The 14,739-nt window shown below is 43.0% G+C and overlaps 1 protein-coding gene across 1 annotated transcript in view; it reads right to left on the bottom strand.

Moving 5' to 3' along the window:
• Positions 1-6,382: 6,382 nt before the first annotated feature.
• The window catches only part of LOC311487329 (coxsackievirus and adenovirus receptor-like), a 94,315-nt gene continuing 85,958 nt past the window's right edge, over positions 6,383-14,739 (bottom strand). The window contains exon 8 of the transcript XR_014699033.1: positions 6,383-6,392. The gene's annotated coding sequence lies outside the window, so the exon portion shown is untranslated. The remainder of the gene's footprint in view (positions 6,393-14,739) is intronic.

The raw sequence follows: 14,739 nt of genomic DNA, 5'->3' as shown, positions 1-14,739 counted from the left end.
GGCCACACACCAGTATCACACCTGTCCAAAACCTGAGATCATAGCAAGTTACATAGTTAATCAAAAGAATCCCATTATAGCAGTAATTTCTGTTACTTTTAATATAAGTGATTTGGCCCACTTAACATGAAAAGGACAAAAATCTTGTTGTTCATGAGCTGTGTAGTACGTTATATGTCAGTGTGAGGGTCCTGCTGTTGTCTGGGTGAGGAAGAGTCCTGCTCTGGAAGAACTGACACATGTACACCTTTCAGAGATAAAATAAACCCTGTATTAAAAAAATATTAAAATTAACAGATTAAAATAAATATCTTTCTTAAGCAGACACCTGTCCTGCTTAACTTACTTAAGTTTTTTTTTTAACCTATATATTATATTCATCTATTTATTGTGCATAGTGCTGTCTGTGATGTGTGTGTGTTGCTTGTATGTCTTTATGCCACTGTCAAAGACAATTTTCCATTTTATGTAAGTTTTATGGACATTAAAGAAGTCTAAGTCTAACTGTATAAATGAATATAAAACAATTGAAAGCAGAACATTCCTCTTGTAATAGTGCAATAAGAAAAGTTCAAACAGAAAGTTTGAGGAAAAGTTGTAGCTTTGTTGTCTTCTGGTATCTTCTTCACAAGCAACAGTACCTCGACCAATGAGATGAGCAGGATTCCCGCCGTCAGCTTATTGGTCACAGTTTACCGTAAATGTTCATATAAAGCGCCTTGTTACTCATTAATTACATTGATATTTTACACGCTACTTTTGATTCTCACGGTAATACGGGACAAAGTGCGTCCTGTTTCAGCTCAATACGGGACGCGTACTTTTGTTTCTAAATACGGAACGATTCTGTTTTTCAAGGGACTGTTGGCAACGCCAGGTTTTGCAGAGCAGACCTTTCTCTCTCGAAAAAGAAAAATCTTACCCAGTTTCACCGCTGTTTCTTCTGTTTGCACACACTCTGACAGCCATTCCATCTTAAAAGAACCACATTTAATTTTTACTTTGTCTTGGTGAGTGGATGCGCCACTGCCTTAACTCCGCCGCACTGTTACCTAGCTAACCTGCAAAACAGCGCCGCGGCGCATATGGGGGGGCACGTACTGTCATGATTGGCAGCGTAAGTGAACCGCATCATATCATTGGCTGGACAGCCGTCACTCACTGAGTTACATTGCAAAATGGTACATAAACAAATAACAATTTACTTGTTTAATTTATTTACAGTTCATGTTGGGTTTTTTTATGCGCTGCATAGATTTTTTGTGCGCGGAGAACGTGCGAGCAGTGCGCGATTGCGCAAGCGCGCAGCTTAGAGGGAACATTGCTGTTATGGTGCACTGGAGCTTATTCTTATAACTTTTAGTCAGGATCTCTGCACAACAACACTCCCACTAGTGGCGGAAAAAAGATTCGGGACCCAGTCCATATAACCGGCCACCAACGACAATTCAAGAATCGCGAATCTAGAGTCTATTTAACCGGCTCAGTTGAGTCCTACCACATTTGATTTGATATATAATCAATAAATGGCACCATTCAAACATCTTATACCTCACTCGGCAGAGAAGCAAAATGTACCACCCGACTTGACCACTAGCAAGCAGCGCCACCTGCACTCAGCCAGCAGGGATTCATGAGTAGTGAATCTGTAGTGGATTCACTACTTATGAGTCCCTGCTTAACTGAGATGACTCATGATCCGAATCCCTCAAAGGATCCGGGTTTTCCACTACTAGTTTCCAGATCCCGCTCTTGTTCTCTCCCCAATCTAAACAAAACACCGGAAGTCTCTTCTTTGGAAGATTCTACACCTCCACTCTCCTCATGGTGTCTTTATAATGACACAGACCACACACTCTAAATCACTCGCCTCACAAACACTCATCTGGACCAGATCTCTGACTACAGGGAATGGCCTGCTCGTCTCCATGGTGACACAGGCTAATCAGGTATCAGTGTCACTATTTATAAAGCACATTTGACCAAAATGATGTACAGGTATGTAACAATAAACAAAACATATAAACACACAGTAAACACAAAGACTAAAAAGAAGAAGTAAAAATTTAGAAATACTGTAGTGGATTAGTTTGTAGTGGATTTTTTTCACTACTTCGAATAAAAAGTTCTCAAAACAAAGGTTTTGTCTTTGTGAGTTTTATTGCAGAAAACAAAGGTATACCGTCCATGAAGGGGGAAGAAACATCTGTGAAAAACTCCGCAGATTCTCTCCCCAGTTTTAGTTTTGCAGACGGTTTTTATCTTTAAAACAAGGCATTGTACAAGTACATTCTGCTCATTGGTTCTTGTTCCTCTCGTAGGAGGTTTTGTCTCTATCAGTTTTCTCAACAACCGTGGGACCTTGAGAAGGTTCTCACAGAAACGGCTGAGCAGGTGCAGATATGTTTTGGTACGTGTGAGCAAAAACAAGACAGTCAGTGCTTAAGGAATTTCATCACTACAGGAGTGAATGGGGCATCGAAACACAGCTTCTAAATAACACACTATCTGCTAAAAAACACGTTCATTTCATCAATATTTTGTTATGTTAGTCAGTAAATTTCCACTACAAAGGCATAATTAAAAGAGTAGCCCTCAAACTGAATTAAATGCCCAAAATAAAAATTAGTTTTAAGTAACAGGGTTAAGTTTTATTCTCTTGATTTTCTGTCATTGTGGTGTTTTGAATTATTACACTGCTGACAGCTGTATAGTCTCTCTTGAAGACTATAGCAGCTCTTCAATTGATGAATTGTTTGGAAATTGTTCTCAAACTAATGACAGCTGTATGTTTTCTTTGGCAGATTTTATATTGAATAGGCTTTTTGACACTATTCTCTAAGTGATGGCAGCTATACAGTCTCTCTTGATTTTCTGTTGTTGTGGTGCTTTACAAAGTCAGCACTTAAGTTGTTTGGAAATGGCTGCCAAACTAATAGCAGCTGTATGGTCTCTCTGATTGATTTCATGTTTTAAAGTTTTAAAATTGTTCTCACACAGAACAGTCAAGAACGACAGAGTCACTGGAGTCTTGTTCTAAAGTTTTACTTGCAGCAAGGAGTTGACACATGCACTATAGCAAGTACATAGTATATTATATTCCAAGATGGCGCCGCGTACAGACGCCTCGGTACTGTGCTCTCTAGTACTTGTTGCTGTTTTACTTTTTAGTGTTGTTTTCTGCACTCCCCCTGCTATAAAAAATAGCAGAGAGGAACTCTTGAACATAGGGCTATTTTTCTCCAGTTTTCACTCAGCCAGATTGTTTTTTGGAGATTCTGGTCGGAGGAGCAGCAGTGCTCTGTGAATTTAGACAGAGATGCAGGCGCGGGAAATGAGCTGGAGCACTTGTCTAGCTGCGGCAGCGGGGATTACGCACCGCTCTCCCGTCCATACACCTGGGAAACGTCCGCTCTCTGGCTAACAAAATTAATGAATTGCTCCTTCTCCTAACCAAGAACTCGGACTTTCGCCGTTCAGCCGCCCTGTGCTTCACTGAAACCTGGCTCAGTGAACACATCTCGGACAGCGCACTACGGCTGCCGGGCTTCCAGCTGTTCCATGCGGACTGCTGCACGGAACTGTCTGGGAAGTCAAAGGGAGGAGGAACGTGCTTCTACATTAACGAAGGTTGGTGTACAGATGACACAGTGTTGAAGAAGACATGCAGCCCTCACTTGGAATATAAACTGTAGATCATTTTATTCTCCGCGGGAGTTCGCCTCGTTTGTGCTGGTCGGTGGACTTCAGGAAGAGACCCCCATCAACCCCTCCTCTCACAATCCTCAACAGGACAGTCCCTACAGTAGAGTCATTCAGGTTCCTCGGGTCCACAATTTCACAGGACCTGAAGTGGACCTCCCACATAGACTCCATAAAGAAGAAGGCCCAGCAGAGGCTGTACTTTATGCGTCAGCTCAGGAAGTTCAACCTGCCTCAGGAGCTGCTGATCATCTTCTACACTGCAATAGTCCAGTCGGTCCTGACCACATCCATCACTGTCTGGTTTGGATCCGCCACCAGGCAAGACAGGGACAGACTGCAGAGAACAGTCAGGTCTGCAGAGAGGATCATTGGTACTGACCTTCCCTCCATCCAGGACCTGTACCGGTCCAGGGTCAGGAAGCGGGCCAGTAAAATCTCCACAGACCCCTCACACCCTGGTCACAACCTGTTTAGACTCCTCCCTTCAGGCCGGCGTTACAGAGCAAAGTTGCCGGAGTCAAATTCCTTGTATGTGCACATACTTGGCCATTAAAGCTGATTCTGATTCTGATTCTACAGAATAGACTGCCAATAGTTGCATAAGGTTACATTCACTTTTCTATAGTAGGTCCTGCCCTAGACACAGTTACAGAGACACAGTCTTGTTAGAAATCAGCTAGTCATAACAAGGGAGCTGAATCCTGGGTGCATCTATGCTTTATCTGTGGGACATAGTTAAAGCAAGATAAGAGTGAATATCAGTTCAACTTTCGTATTTTTCCAACATTGGCTTGGATCATCTTTTGCATCATCGTTATCATCCACAGACAAGATGAGAGGGAATATTATTTCCAACAGTTTAACTTTGTATTTTTCCAACAACAGTCTCACTTGATTCTCTTGATTTTCTGTTGTCATAATGCTTTGCTGTCTTACATCGTTGACAAGTCTAACACAGCTCTTAAATTGATGAGTCACATGAACATGAGAATCTCCTCTTCCTGTTGACTTCCTCAGAGGATCCTCCTGTGGTTCCTCTCCTCTCTCCTCCAGCTGCTGAACAGAGAGAACATCCTCCATGATGGAAAGAGCTGAGAGTTTCCTCCAGAGTGAGACCTCTGTCACAGTTCACAGGATCTATGCTCTAAAACCAAGGAGGACAACGTGTGGGAGTCTGTCCCTACCCAGCTCGCTAGGAGTAGGAGTGTTGTCATCACACTGGGCCATAACACAGAGCTGATCAACACTGGTCCTTAAAGAGTCTTCAGACCAGGACTAGGAGCTGACAAAGCGTCCTCCTCTCTTCATCCATCGTCCATCAGATCCTTCACTGATCAATAATCAAAGATCAACAACCTGATCAAACTGACTCTTCAGCCATCAGAGGAGACGTTACATCCTGGACCTGGACTCTGTCTGCAGAGGAGACACAAGACAGTTAGAGACGAGGAAAGAAAGAAAGAAAGAAAGAAAGAAAGAAAGAAAGAAAGAACGAAAAAAGAAAGAGACAAACCTTTAAGTCTGAGCAGCACCGTTTTCCCTCTCAGTATTTCTCCCTCCTTATTGTAAACTATACAGATGTATTGTCCACTGTCTCTCTCTGTGGGGTGTTTCAGGTTCAGACTGAGGTCTCCAGTTTTCAGCGGTTCTTTATTCATCTTTGTTCTGTTTCTGTAAATCTGGTCCTGGTGTTCAAGCTGGTCAGAGCCGTTCTGATACACATGGACCTTCCTGGGGTAAGTGTCCCTCCACTCCACTTTAGTGTCTTCATCCAGCTCAATCGTTCTGAAGGGCAGCTGGACAGACTCCACCCCCTCCTCCACCACCACCTGACAGACTGAGAGGACAACACATCCCATCATCAGCTGTAGAGACAGCAGCAGCAGCAGCAGGTTTTCATGACTTTATTGAATGATTGTAGAGAAAGCTGAAGGACAGAAGCAGATGAGAGCAGAAGGAACAGGACAGAGATCTCGAAAGGTGTTCTAGATGATCAGAGTCTTGATGCGAGTTCTGGTTTCTACCAATCACCATCCAGGACGTCCTGAGCAGTGACTCCTTTATCAGACACAACAAACTAAAGCTGTCTGGTTGCCATGATTCTGGACCTCCAACTAAAGGAAACAGTTCAGGTTAAAGCTTTCATTCCAGTTCCATCTACTGCTGATGAATATTTGACTCCAGTATAGATCCAGTCAAAGCCATCAACAGGTCACTATCAGTGTGTGTTGCTCTGTCAAGTTCTTCATATCAACCTGATCTTTGCTCTGTCACTTGTTGAGCAGCAGAGGATTTCTCTGAATGATCAACACTTGATCTGTCAGGAGAACAGAGCTGTGAGCCGCCGTCTCTGATAAACTTCCTTCTGCTTTCATGATGCTCATTAAGGATGTGATATCTCTGAGAGCTTCACCTGTTGGCTCTGGCTCCTTCTCTACTTCCACTGATGTCAACAGCTTGTTGCTGCTGGAACTGATCTGAGAACAGGAGGAGCTGGAAAAGCTCTCTGACCTCTGACCTCTGACCTGTATCTACAGTACTGACCTCTGACCTCTGACCTGTACCTACAGTACTGACCTCTGACCTTGAGCTTCACTTGTTTCTTCATCAGGATGTTTCCCTCCTTGTTGTAGACGGTGCAGGTGTAGGTGTTGTTGTCATCGTCTGAGGGGTATTTCAGGGTCAGACTGAGGTCTCCAGTTTTTAGGTTTTTCTTCATCTTCGTTCTGTTTCTGTAAATCTGGTTCTGGTCTTCAAGCTGGTCAGAGCCGTTCTGATACACATGGACCTTCCTGGAACTGTCCTTCCACTCCACTTTAGCGTCTTTAGGCAGGTGAGCTGTGGTTTTGCAGGTCAGCTGGACAGACTCCAACCCTGAATCCACCTCCACCTGGTAGACTGAGAGGACAACAAATCACATCATCAGCTGTAGAGACAGCAGCAGCAGCTCTGATGGTAACAGGACGTCTCTGTCCATCCTTGTCTATGTGTCTCATGTTGGTGGAGGACTCTCAGTGTTCAGTTTGTTTGAGGACGTGGATCAACCAGGTGACCTGAGCTCACCTGACGTCTGTCACACCTCTGACACAAACCAGTAGAAACTAGTTTGTGACTGAACACCAGTTTTCTTCTTCAGGACATTTGGAGCAGTTACCAAAGAAGAAGTCAGGAACTAATGAGGAACCAATCAGATGAATGGATGAGGAAGAACCCTAACCCTCTGCTCTGGTTTTACTGGGACTGGGAAAGACCTGGATTCATGAGCTCAGAGCTCAGGTCCTGATTGAGGACGTCAGGAGCTTCTGATTAGAGCTGGATTGTGTCTCCGTTTGTTCCTGATGTCTTCCTGACTCGTTCCTTGGTAACTAGTCAAAGCGTCCTGTAAAGTGCTGCAGACATGTTTGATGAAGAGTTTCTGACTTCTGGAACTAAACCTGGAAGTTTCTCTTCAGCTCTCTGTAGCAGCTGTTTGAACTCTGAACTCTTTCAGCAGCTGGAACAAGTCTCCTCCACAGGACACATGTTACCATCAGCATTATGGGTAGTGTAGTAGTAGAGACTCACCTGACATGAAGTAGTGTCGAAAATGAAACAGAAGACCCCCAACGACACCAAGACCAACCAGAAGAACCAGGAGAACTATGGCCCAAGTTGGAAATCGTTCTGTGGAGAAACATAAAGAACAACATGACCTCTGACCTCTGACGTGTATCTACAGCAGCTGGTTGTTGCTGACCTTTGACCTGCAGATGTACATCTCTCAGTCTCTGGTATCCAATCCTAAAGTCTGTGACAGAGCAGGTGTAGGTTCCACTGTCAGACAGTTGGAGGTTCCTCAGATTCAGGCTGAAGTCTCCAGTTGTCAGAGCGTCAGTCTTCATGGATGTTCGGTCACTGTAAAGCTGGTTTTGGTTTTTCAGTTCATCACCTTCTGTCTGACGCTGGTGGACGGTTGAAGGACTGAGGTCGTAGCGGATCCACTCCACTGTGGGGGTGTCCAGGTCTAAAGTTTGAGACTCACAGGGCAGCAGGACAGACTGGTCCCCCTTATACACTTCCACTGAGCTAAACTGGGAAACTGTAAGGACACAGAGACAGAGAAGGTTCATGTCAGCAGCTCATCTCATGTCTGGTCCATCCTCAGGTCAAACACATATCAATGCAGCAAACATTAAAACTGAAGCCTCAACATGTTGTTGTGCTTTATGACAATAACATGGTTATTAACAATAATAATCACTGTTACTGTTCCAAGTGTTAACACAACACAATGAATGACTCCATGGTCCCAACAATGAGTCTGAATGAAGCAACATTTCATCCACATCTGTTGTTGCTGTCAACAAGAAGACCACAGCAAAGCAGGATGATTACTGAATATTATGAACATTAAACATAGAAGAAGCTGAAGAAACAGTCTGCAGACTCCCTGTTGAACACTAAATATCAGACAGAGGACAGACTGATGAAGCTAAAGCACATCATCCAGGTCACTCCTGGGTAGGGTTGCAAAGGGGTGGAAAATTTCCGGTAAATTTCCGGTAATTTTCCAGAAACTTTCCATGGGAAGTTAAACTGGGGAATTTTGGAAATATTCCAAATTAGAAACTTTCCATGGGAATTATGGGAATTATTGGGAATTTATCGGAATTTCTGGGAATTATGGGATGACAATTGATGTATAAATTCTTGTATGGTTACAGAAAACCGTCTTGCAGGAGTCAGAAGAAACAGCATCAAATTTGAGGTAGCTACCACCATAATTAGCTAGCCTCTTAAATGGTCAATGAAATGAAAAATAGCTTTCATTTAGCACCTAACTTACCAGATAGTTAGCTACTGTATTAATACATTTTTATTTAATATTTGCAAGTTAAACATTAATAACGTTATAGATCAAATATATTTACCCCATGATATTAACAAAACTTACTTGACTTTATATAGTCCGCGGGCTCAAATGTGTGGCTTCAATAGTCTTGTGCTTTGAGCTCAAAAGTGTGGCCTCCAGGCTTCAAGAAATCACCTGTGCATGTGATGGAGGAATGCACAGTGCATGTAGGGGGCGTGGCCTCAATAGCCCTGCAGTAAGCAGTGTGCTGTGTGCATGTGATTGAGGAGTGTACTTGCATTAAATCTGGTTGTTTTAGCCAAGACTATGCTACAATATATTCCCCCCAACTATATTTAAGTTCCCTGTTAAGGGCCAACCTTCAATTTTGTAAATTTCTTATTTATTCCTGTTTATTCCCATATATTCCCGTTAATTCCCGTTAATTCCCATATATTCCCGTTAATTCCCATGGAAAGTTTCCAACTTTGAAAATTCCCGGAATTTTGCAACCCTACTCCTGGGTTAGACAGCTCAGTGGTTTGAAGAAGACTTAGCATCTGAAGGCCTTCATCAGAGTCCTAGTGGTTCTCTCCCACATAGCAAAACTGGTGTGGCCCACCTCTGGGCCACACCTCCCACTTGCACTCGGCCCACATGCCTGAAAGAATTCCGGCCCTTATGTGGGCCACATCCGGCATCCAACATGTGTGCCAGACAAGGCCCACATCTCAGCCACACTTCAACCAGAGCTGGCCCTAATGTGGCCCTAAGGTGGGCCAAACCATTTTCAGAAGTGGTTCCTGATGTCAGCCTTAACTCAGCCACTATATTTATGTGCCATATTTATTCATATATATATATAAAAACAAGTACAGTATTATAAGCAAATGTTTATTTTTATTTAGTCATGTCAACACAGTACACACACCAGCACATTTAACAAACATTTATGATTATGTCCATAAAGGTTTAAGATTGTATTTGTCACATACAGTTATATATAGTACAATGCACAGTGAAATGTATTCTTGTACCTGCAGCCAGTAGTAAAAAAAAAATGAGTACTACAGTAAAACAGTAGTAATTGTAAATTCCTTAACACACAAGGTAAACAATACAAGTGTAAATGTACACCGATAAAAATAGAATAAAATATAGATGGTAAAATAAAATATAGACTGCAATATAGAATAAAATATAGATGGTAAAACTCAAGTGCAAACTTAGAGGGGGGGTAGTTTGTATATATACACACACACATTTACGGTATTGAGCAGCTATGTGAGTAAAGTGCAGTGGTATAAGTCCGGTTAAGGCTCAGAGTTGAGCAGGCTGATGGCATGTGGATAGAAACTGTTCTTCAGCCTTTCAGTCTTTGTCCTCAGACATCGGAAACGCAACCTGATGGCAGTAGAGAGAAAACTGGATTCTCCCCACTCTCAGCACGAGTTTAAGATAAGGTGCTGTCCATTCCCTGCTTCCTCTTCATCCTCTTCAGTCTGCCACCATCTCTACCTTGATGTAACCATATTTTGATGGTCCAGTCTATTTCCTGGTCTGTGGCCCCAGATGTTAGTCAGTTACGCCAACAGCAGCTGAAACATACACACACAAATGATTGGAAATTAACATTTAAGTATCATTAGGTAATATGGCTACTGTAATTCTATTAAAACTGATAGTGATGACAATATTCAGATAAGTGTTTTCCCTACATCTGCTTGGTTTAATTTATGAACAAAACAAGGACTTACAGTGTTACACAAACTGTGAGTAGTCAGTATCAGTATGTAATCAATAAAAATAACTCTAAGATTCTTGAAAATAGAGTCTGTAGGTTTGTAAACACAACATTCAAACTGACCCGTTTTATGGTTGTTTACAAACAATAGTTTCAGTCTAAGGCCCTGTCCACACGTAAACGCAAATACGCCAAAACGGAGGTTTTTTTAATCGTTTTGGCCGAGCGTCCAGACGTATCCTGTAAACGCATTGCCCTAAAACGCACTTTTTTGAAAACGGGTCCCAGGGTGGAGAAATTTGAAAACGCAGCTCTAGCGTTTCCTTGTGGACACAGAAAAACGAAAACGATGACGTCATCGTATGCGGCCCCCCCCCCGAGCAGCCTTACACCTCCCGTGAGCGAGACGTCTCGTAACAACATCAACAACAATGGCGGACTACATGCTAGTTTTCCTGCTGGAGAAGATATAGAGCCTATTAGGGTTACCAGGGCAAAATATCATGCTCCTGTGCCACCACGCTGAGCAAAAAAGGCGATTTGTAAACAGCGCTCAAGCTTTGTGCGCATGCTCCGCCTCTTCCTCTCCATTTTTGGTGAATTTCTGAAACCGAAACAGCGCCACCTATAGGCCTGGAATAGGAAGTAGCGTTTTCGGTCGAGCAGAAACGGATCTGTGTGGACGCGGATATTTCTTGAAACGATGACGTCGAAAACGGAGAGGGAAAAGATCGTTTTCGTACGTGTGGACGGGCCTAAGTTCCTAAACCTCAGACTTCCCACCAGTCCCCTAGAACTGAAGAAGCTACTCGGATGAGTTGTGAAGCGTCTTCTCAAAAAAAATAAAAAATAAAAACACATAACACATACATAAATGAAACTCTACGAGTCCACAGTTGCCTTTTTAAACGCTATTTTTGGATTGAAGCACGATATATCTGCAATTGCCAGCGGAAAAAACACGCCAACGGTCAGCTAGCAGAAGCTATGGTAGTAGCACTAATGTTTAACTAGACGGAAAAAACGTGAAAAAAGAAAACGACCCCTTCGACAAAACATCTGCTGTGTTAAGTTCGTCTATATCATTTATTCAAAACGAATATGATAACAGCAAAACAGTGCAGTCCATCCTTTCCTGAGCCGCATTTTAGGCTAACGGTAATCGTTAGCCACATAGCTAACCGTTAGCCACATAGCTAACCGTTAGCCACATAGCTAAACGTTAGCGCCCCTTGTTAACATTCAGGCTAGACTCTAGACAGAAATTGTCTTTGTATACCAACTGCTAGCGCATTATCTCAAAAACAAATGTTATCGTAAACATAAAACTGATGCATTTCACTCACCACGTCTTTGTTGTCCGTCTCACCGGAGTGCACGAGCAGCCATCAGCTCCGGCCAGTGACGTCGGTCGCGTCAGTCACCTGGACGGTTACGTTACTTCCGTTGATTGGCTGATGAATTTGAAAAGTGGATAGCTGGCTGACCGTTGAAAGGCCGCTGTTGCAAAGTTTAACTTTAAATTTTCAGATCAACTGAGGCTACCTTTACACGGAAACTATCTGAACCAAAAGCGCAAAAGTGGCGTTTCGTTTTCACTTTTAACTCCGCATTTAGACGAGCGTTTCTGAAACAAATCTGTGTTCAAACGGAAACGCAAAAGTGTGTGAAATTTCATACACATAGATGCAGTATACCGCCAGATGGCTAGGTGGCAACACTCCCAATAGTGCCTGCGTAGAGGTATTTACTTTTCTTCTACTTTTCCACGCTTAGCGCGCGAAATACATTAACCAAAACAACCACTTGGATACAAATTATTGCGGCTAGGGCCTGTTGAACCTCCATCGCGGAGCTCGACATGTTGTTTACCTGTTTTTCCGGTCCTGTCGCATGCTTGTCACGTCATTTCTATTCGACGAGAAACGCAGTTTTGCGTTATTCACCCTTTGCACGGTGACGCGAGGGTGGAGCGTTTTTAAGATTTCCACTCTGGAGGGTGGTTTCACTTTTTTGCGTTTTGAACCCCCAAAAACGCCGTCACCATCTAAACGATATAGGACATCCGATAAAATGTTTTGCGCTTTTCACCTCCAATCGTTTCCGTGTAAAGTGCCCCTGAGACATCTGTCCTGTTTCTACAAGAACGATATTGATAGTTGACATTGATTGACATCGACAATATATCATAATAATATTTAATTTACTTATTTATTTTTATTAAATCTGTGACGTTAAACAACAACTCACTCAAAAATATCGAAAAATAACTTAAAGGGTGGCATGAGTCCGGCCTCACATATGTGGCCCAGAGGTCTAAGCTGATATGTGGGCCGAATTCGGCACTCCTCAAGTGGCCCACATCTGTCTGCCGGAGTCAAGACAGTGCCGCCTTTGCCGCATCTGGGCCATGTCCGGCTCACATGCCGTATGCCAGTGCCGAGTGAATGCCACCTGTGCCGGCTTCAAGCCAGATCTGGCCCACATGTCTCTGCTATGTGGGCTTCTTCTTCAGGACACATTTTACTAGTTAACAGAATATTCAGTCATGTTTCTAATAGAGGTGTTTTACAGTGTTGGAGCTGTTAGATCATAAAATGATGAGCAGAGGAATAAATGAAGAGCTTCCACTGAGTCCTTCCTCTGTGGATACAGTCCTGCTGTTTGCTGAGTGTTGGAGGTCAGCTGCTACAGTGGGTTGCCCATGTCTGCTGGATGTCCAGCATTGTTAACTCCTGTCTGTCCTCAAGAAACAGCAGCAGGACACTCAGAGTTCAGCTGGAAACTGATCTGAGACATTTAAAGCTGCTGAGGATCAGCTGATTGTTCAGGAGGAGGCTGCTATGGATCAGGATTCATGTTCTTTATGTTTTTAAAGATCAGAGAAGCAACAGAAGCAGGTGTGAGGTGTGAGGTAGCTGATGAGTGAAGAACAAACTGCTGTCAGACATTATCTACTGCACTCTGATCACATCACTCAGACCAGCTGTTTTCTAGAAAGTCTCATCAACAACATCTTTCTAAAAGTCAAACATCTGATCTGAGATCTTTCTCTCTCACATCAACAACCAGGAAGCAGCTTCAACTCTGATCAGAGACAAAGACACAAACTCAACTCTACTCACTCACCTGGTGGAACTACTTCCAGTCTGATGATGCTCCTCTTCTGGTTTGGTTTATTCTGGGTGACACTACACTCGTATGTTCCACTGTCCTCTATCTTCACATTGTTCAGAATCAGAGACACGTCTCCATCCTTCATCTGTCTGTCCTGTAGATCCACTCGGTTCTTATAAGATGGATGCTGGTGTGTTGGATCTACCTCTTTGTCTTTATATAAAAGAACATATTCATCTTCCTTCAGGTCAGTTCTGCTCCACTCTACAACTGTGACAGGATCATTGTTCAGAGCTTTACATGGTAGAGAGACAGTCTGTCCAGGATCAGCTCTGATGTTTGTCTGTCCTGAAGGAAACAAGACAGAGCAGAGAGGTTAAAGGTCAACATGCAGCATCAGTCAGTGGGAGGAGCTACCAAAGAGAGGACACTGGTCTCTGCAGGACTGGACCAGAGGACACTAGAGGACAACAGAGGGCAACAGAGAACAACAGAGGACACCAGAGGACACTAGAGACTGTATGAGTGTGGTTTCTCAGCCTTCATCAGTTTGTTCCTTCAGTTCTGGAGACTGACTGTACATTGTAAATGTGTTCCACACTAATGAGACACTAGGAGCAGAGAATATGGACAAATCATGATAAAGGTAGATTTAGACACAATGTTCATCTGAGTATTGATACAGAAATGTTTATGGAGATTAATGGATAAAGAATTCATGTTGTCCTCAACATAAGGTTGAGTATAACCCTGCCTAGTCCCAAACTGGATAATACAGATATGTAATCTTCACCAGTGGTTCCCAAACTTTTCACAGCCCGTACCCCTTCAGACATTTGACCTCCAACCATGTACCTCCTACTCTCAAACACTTGTAGCAGCTAGAAAAAGAAATGTCTGTTAGCCTGCCGAAACCCCCACCACCCACATTTAGCATGCATAACATACAGATAATATCTCTTAAAGTGAATTATTTCGCACAAAATAGATTTATTTACTTTTGAAAAAAGAAATCTACCAAACATTTCTACATTTGTTGGCTGACTGGTGGTAGCAGTTGAGGTCTCTCTTGAAGGGCAATCTATCCGTTTTAGCTATTTACCCATTTTTAGCCGGGCGACCTAGTTTACCTCAGACTGATGACTTGACAGCTCAAATAGCAGAAAGTTATTAGAACTGTTGACGACATAATTTATTTTTTAATCAAGAAAAATTGGTGCACTGCACCTTTAGAAAAATAGCACTGTCTCTTTAAGAAAGATGTAGTGTTGAGTTGTTGAAGTTGTGCGTGGCTGAGGATGTGTGCCGCTGAACTGAGGGTATGTTGCAAATATAAAGTAAA

This window comes from Chelon labrosus, assembly GCF_963514085.1.
Source record: "Chelon labrosus genome assembly, chromosome: 1".
In the NCBI taxonomy this organism is placed as follows: domain Eukaryota; kingdom Metazoa; phylum Chordata; class Actinopteri; order Mugiliformes; family Mugilidae; genus Chelon; species Chelon labrosus.
The sequence above is the reverse complement of the archived record's forward strand: the minus strand, read 5'-3'. Positions and strand labels throughout refer to the sequence as shown.